This window comes from Mus pahari, chromosome 17 (genome assembly GCF_900095145.1).
Source record: "Mus pahari chromosome 17, PAHARI_EIJ_v1.1, whole genome shotgun sequence".
NCBI classification, from domain to species: domain Eukaryota; kingdom Metazoa; phylum Chordata; class Mammalia; order Rodentia; family Muridae; genus Mus; species Mus pahari.
In genome coordinates this window covers 49,986,487-49,992,328 of record NC_034606.1, presented here as the reverse complement: position 1 = coordinate 49,992,328, position 5,842 = coordinate 49,986,487, and the positions used below count along the sequence as shown (strand labels likewise).

The window sequence follows — 5,842 nt, the reverse complement described above, 5'->3', positions numbered from 1 at the left end:
TCCAGAAGAGGGAGTCAGATCTCATTACGGATGGTTGTGAGCCACCATGTGGTTGCTGGGATTTGAACTCAGGACCTTCAGAAGAGCAATCGGGTGCTCTTACCCGCTGAGCCATCTCACCAGCCCCAAGGATCCGATTCTAATGCAGTCGCACTGTGGTCTTTATTCAGGCTCCGGCTTGGGCTCACCACCGTCACTGATGCAGAACAGGGCAGGGAGGTGAAGCCTGAACCCAGTTTCAAGCAAGCAAGCAAGGGGGTTTCTAGCCCGACACACATCCGATTGGGGGGCTATTATGGAATTTGTTGCCCCTTTAAAATGATTGGCTGGTGCTAGGAGCCAAACCATAAACTTTACAGCTGTAACTTCTGTTTTCTCCTGATTGGTGGTTGTTAGGGAATGACCTGGAAACTGGTACAGGCTTGTTGGTTAACTGGAGTTCTGAGATGAAGCCTGAACCCAAGATGGCAGACCATCTCTCATATGCACAGTGAGGCAGAGAACCTGCTGCTACAGAGGCAGAGAGAGAACACAAGGGTCAGGGAGGCCCAGGCCTGGTGCTCACCCCAATATGTGCTCTCTCCCTGCCTGTAGAAGACCCATCAGTTCAGGAGAACCAACTGGTCTGCAACCCTATCTGGAGCCGACCAGTATGTTATGATATTTTTATGCCTTCCCAGTGAGATCAAGCACACAGAGGTTAATAAAGAAAGAACTCTGTAACAACAGCAAGCAACCTGTCCTGGCTAATGCCCAGAAGGGAACCAGTTCTGCGTGGAAACCTTCGCTTATACAGGTGCATGGCCCCAAGTTACACTCTGAGGAGTTACCCACGCCTCTCAGAGACAGAAGCTCCGAGGTCTGGTTGTCTGGATGAGTGGGGGAGATGTGCAATGTAGAAATACTGACATAGTCATCCCGAGACAGACCAGGGCTGCTTTTCCTGGGCTGTTTCCAGGGTCGTCCTGCCTGGCTGGCAGAGTTATGCTCTCCCGGATACAAAGCACAGGACCTCATTAGCATTATCAGCCAGCGTCTTTAGACTGCCTGGCAGATGCGTGTTCCTTTAGGTAAATTTTACTAATAAATGTAACCTAATCATTTCTAAGCAAGTTTCCGGCCTCCATTTCCTCCTTCAGCTCCAGTCAGTTCTTCCCTAATTATTCATGGGTTCCATTCAGTGAGTCTGTTGCTTGCCGCTCCACATCAATGCCTGCCTGGATGGCAGACATTGCAAAGTGGTGAAAAACCTCACCTGACAGATTTCCAGCTGGGAGTGAACAGGGCGGCAGACGCTTGGCTTCTGTGTCCTCAGTTGATAAACAACAGATCTGTCTGAGGGAATGCTGGTCTCCTCAGCATCACAGACAGATCTTAGAATTCCCTCTCAGGTCAGAGAAGTCAGGTTCTCAGGGCTGTGTTCTGTGTTTGGGCATGAATGCATCTGATATTAGTGAGCCACTCATGAAGTCAAATGCCTTAGACAGAATTCATCATAAAACAGGTTGTGAATTGATTGCTTGGTGACAGTGTGGCCAGAGTCACTCTTGCTCCTAGCCTGTCCCTGTAGGTCCCCAGGAGCAAGGAAAACTGACTCATTGCTGCCCCCCCAGGACCCCAGCATGGACGAAGGAAGGAGCCTGGCATGTGGGAACTGTCCGTGGTGCTGCCCAAGAGAGTGGCTCAGCTTTAGGCTGTGCCTGCCAGCCTGAGGTTTGGGCCCACTGAACTCACTAAAACCTGCACCTGTGGCTGCAGCCCAGAAACAAATAAGGTTCTGGGGACTAGAAAGGTCTATGCTAGACTGACAGCTCCCAGGCTTTGACTCGGGAATTCTTGCTGGACAGGCTTGGGGAAAGGAAAGGAGAAGGGCTTACCTAAGGGAGAAAGAAATAGCAGGCTAAAAAGATTCAGTTGCCTCCTGTGTTCACTCAGTTACTGTACCACAGCACCAAAGGATTCTGGGAGGCTGTGACCCAGTGACTTCATTCAGGCTGTCCAGAGAGGCACACAGAACAGCCACAGCCAGTTTCTTCACTTGCCCCATGTAGAGGGAGCATCGTAGCCAGGTAAGGAACTTTACCCTGGACCTCACCATGATTCTGGGAATGTGGAAGGTGCAGGAGCAGTCTGTGTGTGTGTGGAATAGTTGGGACAAGGATCTATGTCGTAGAATGTCAATGCTTTCATTGCTCTGTGTCCCCAGTCGTTAGACATTCTATGGCAGATCTGTTGTGTCCAGCTATGGGATGGAAAACACCTCTGTGTCCGCCTTTCCCTCCCTGTGTAGAGGCCTCTCTCCCTCTCCCTTCATGCTCACTAGGCTTGTGGCACCAAGCCATAGATTTATGGCAAAAGATAGTTTGTGGAGAAGGAAGTCAGGTAGAGAGACTGGCCAGCGCTGGTCAGTGGTGACCAACCTGTGAAAGTCAGCTGCCCAACCGTTCCGTCTCTGCTTCTCCTGTTTCCTGTGGTTTGTGGTTCAGTAGGCATGACTATAACAGAGTTTGGTCTTTTTACCCAGGACTGCCTGGCCCGCATTCCTGTGTCTGTCTGTAGCCTTCACAGCCTTTACAAGGTGGCATGACTGTGGAAGTGGTTTAGAAATACAATGCTTGCTTAGCACAAATGAGGCCCCTGGGTTTGGTTCCTAGACCTCTGAGTAAACTAATGATCAACAGACATTTGGCGTAGTAGATATACCATAATTCACCTAATTCTCGGCAAGTGCCAGTAGTTGCAGAATCCCAGAATCCTCCCTACCTCCTGAAAGTTGTTCCATTATTCACTTTTATTAACAGCACAGAATGTAGCCTATTTTTGTTACTCTTTTTGTTTTGCTTTGTTAATTTTAGGTTTGCTTTTTTTTTCCTGTATAAGTATTCTGCCTGCATGTATATAAGTGTACCATATTGTGCAGTGCCCAAAGAGGCTAGACCCCACGGTGGGTACTGGGTCCCTTGGAATGGAGTTGCAGATGGTTATGAGCTGCTAGGTGGCTGTTGGGAACTGAATCCAGGTCCTCTGCAAGAGCAGCCAGTGCACTAGCTGCCGAGTCGTCTGTCCAGGCCCAGTGCTTTATTTTTAAGACAACCACCTCTGCTTTTTTTCTCTCTCTCTTATAAGCCAGATGGCCTTAAACCCTGGAGTTCTTGGGTCACAAGTGTCACGGTCACACCCAGTGTCACCAGCATCATCTGCTTTTCTTCACTTCTTTTTTCTTTTTCTGAAATTCCATGAGAATTTAATCACACAGAATTTAGTCTTGTGAGCCTGACTTCTGTATGTGGTAATTCTGATTCCTTCTGATTCCTCTGTGGTGCTATGGGAGTTGTCAGTCATTGGCTGGCTTGGTTGTGTGGTGTCTCCTTTCCTGGCTTCCACTTTGGGGCTCGTAGGGAAACTCCTGTGAACATGTGTGTACTAGCCTGTCTGTGGACAGTCACCTCATTTTCTAGTTGAACATAGGTAGACAGGACTGAGTCAAGACAGCTTTATAAGCAGCTGACCTTTTTCAGAAGGCAAATTTGTTCCTTTAAAAATACCATTCAGGGGCTGGTGAGATGGCTCAGTGGGTTAGAGCACCTGACTGCTTTTCCGATGGTCCAGAGTTCAAATCCCAGCAACCACATGGTGGCTCATAGCCATCCGTAACAAGATCTGACACCCTCTTCTGGAGTGTCTGAAGACAGCTACAGTGTACTTACATATAATAAATAAATAAATCTTTTAAAAAAAATAAATAAATAAAAATACCATTCAGCAGACTGGAGAGATGGTTCAACCAGTAAGCACTCAAGCAGCGCTTACAGAGGACCCGGGTTCAGTTCCCGGAACCCATGTGGCAGCTCAGAGACGGCTGTAACTTTAGTTCAAGGATCCAGCGTCCCCTCTGGCCTCTCTGGGCACCAGGCACACATGTGGTATCCAGGCGTACATGCAGGTGAAACATCTAAACACATGGAATAAAATAAAAATACCATTCAGGCCAGGCACGCTGGCTCACATTTCTAATCCCCAGCACTTGAGAGGTGAGCTAGGAGGATTCCCGATTAAAGAGACAAGTAGGGCAAGGAGAGACTTAGTGGCTCAGGACACTTGCTGCTGAAACCTGGTGGCCTGAGTGCCCTCCCCCAACCCCAGGCCCACACGGTGAAAGAACAGAGCAGACTCCCACACGTGCACCACAGCCTGATATACACATCTCATATACATGCACACAAATAAATAAATGTTTAAAAAAAATGAGTAATATGGAAGGGTAGAGAAAGGGACCCAGGGACCCACATCATAAATAAGGGTCAGGTTTAAAGATTTGTTTCATGATTTTCAAGTGTGTGTGCATTTATGTGTGTGTTTGTGCACGGGAGTGCAGTTGTCCACAGAGGCCGGAAGAGGGCACTGGGTCCCCTGGAGCTGGAGTTATAGGTGATGGTGAGCTGATTTATGTGGGTTTATGAATCAAACCCCAGTCCTGTGAAAGAGCCGTCGCCCCAGCTCCACTTTTGGAGTTTGTGGAATAGGGATGGGACCTGCCTGGCCCCCGCCGCCCTTGACCTGAATAACGCCCTGCCCAGCTTCTGCTCCTGGTGCCCTGGACCTGCCAGCAGCCTGCCCACTCGGCATCTGTGACTGGTTCCTTTTCAACAAGTTGTTGAGCACAGATCTTTCAAGGCCTGAGTGTGTCCATCTGGCAGATGAGTCTCCAGCTCTGGGACCTTGTGCACATCCTTGAGCCTCTTCTGTGAAATGAGGTGGGGGCATTTGAGTGACAGGATTTACAGTAACAGTCCACATGGTTCTTTGCCTAACTGATTTGTGGTTAAGGTCATTGCTATTGTTTTGTTGATGGTTTGGATTGCCTGGATGCCCTAGAAGCCACTGCCAGGTGGCCCTTTGTGGTCCTGGGGAGGGAGCCCCTGACCTTGTCCATGCTCCATGCTCGGCAAGTGCCTAGCCTTCAGTCTCAGCACACAAGTCCCACAGTCGTATGTATTCAAAAGGAAGGACAGTGCTTTCCTCTGTGACTGACACATGTGAACTGCATGGCTGTGACATGGTCAGGACTGAAGTCATAGGCCCGTTTGTCAGGCCAGAGAAGTTTTTGCTTCATCTCACGGTGTGTACATAGTTGGACATTGCGGGATGCGAAAGGGAGGCAGGAATTTCCAGTGCCAGTGGATGTGACTGCTCTGTGCCGTGAGCCTGCCCCTACCTTCACTGGAGGCTGGCAAGGTGTTCTGACCCTGATCCTGACTCCCTCCCACTGCTCATGTGTCCCACCAGGCAGGAATGGGTGGACAACACACTGCTGTCAGAGGGCAGGGGCTCTGTGGTGTGGCTGGCACCTTCTGCTTGCCATCAGCCCCTGGTGTGGCCACTGACTACCTCTGAGGACAGTGGAGGGTGTCATACGTGGTAGACCTTTCCTTCAGAAGCAAGGCCCTAGGACTAGTTCTCTATGGTTCCTGGGAAATGGGGAAAGAAGGACACTCAGGAGTGTAAGGAGTTGAGCAGCACAGGGTGATGACCCATCTAGGGCAGGGTTCTCAGCCTTCCTAATGCTCTGACCCTTTAATACAGTTCCTCCTGCTGTGGCGATGCCCACCGTAACATAATTCTTGTTGCTATTTCATAACTGTAATTTGCTACTGTTATAACTATAATGTGAATCTGTGTTTTCCAATGGTCTTAGGAGACCCCTGGGGAAGGGTTGTTCGACCCAAAGTGGGTTGTGACCCACCGGTTCAGGACCACTGGTCTAGCCAGATGGAAGGGGTGGAGAGGTGACCTACCCCAAGTGGGTTGTGACCCACCGGTTAAGGACCACTGGTCTAGCCAG

At 49.6% G+C, this 5,842-nt stretch overlaps 1 protein-coding gene across 1 annotated transcript in view; it reads left to right on the top strand.

Annotated features, from left to right (window-relative positions):
• Positions 1-5,842, top strand: part of Kiaa0930 (KIAA0930 ortholog) — a 42,148-nt gene that overhangs the window by 18,945 nt on the left and 17,361 nt on the right. The window lies entirely within an intron of this gene.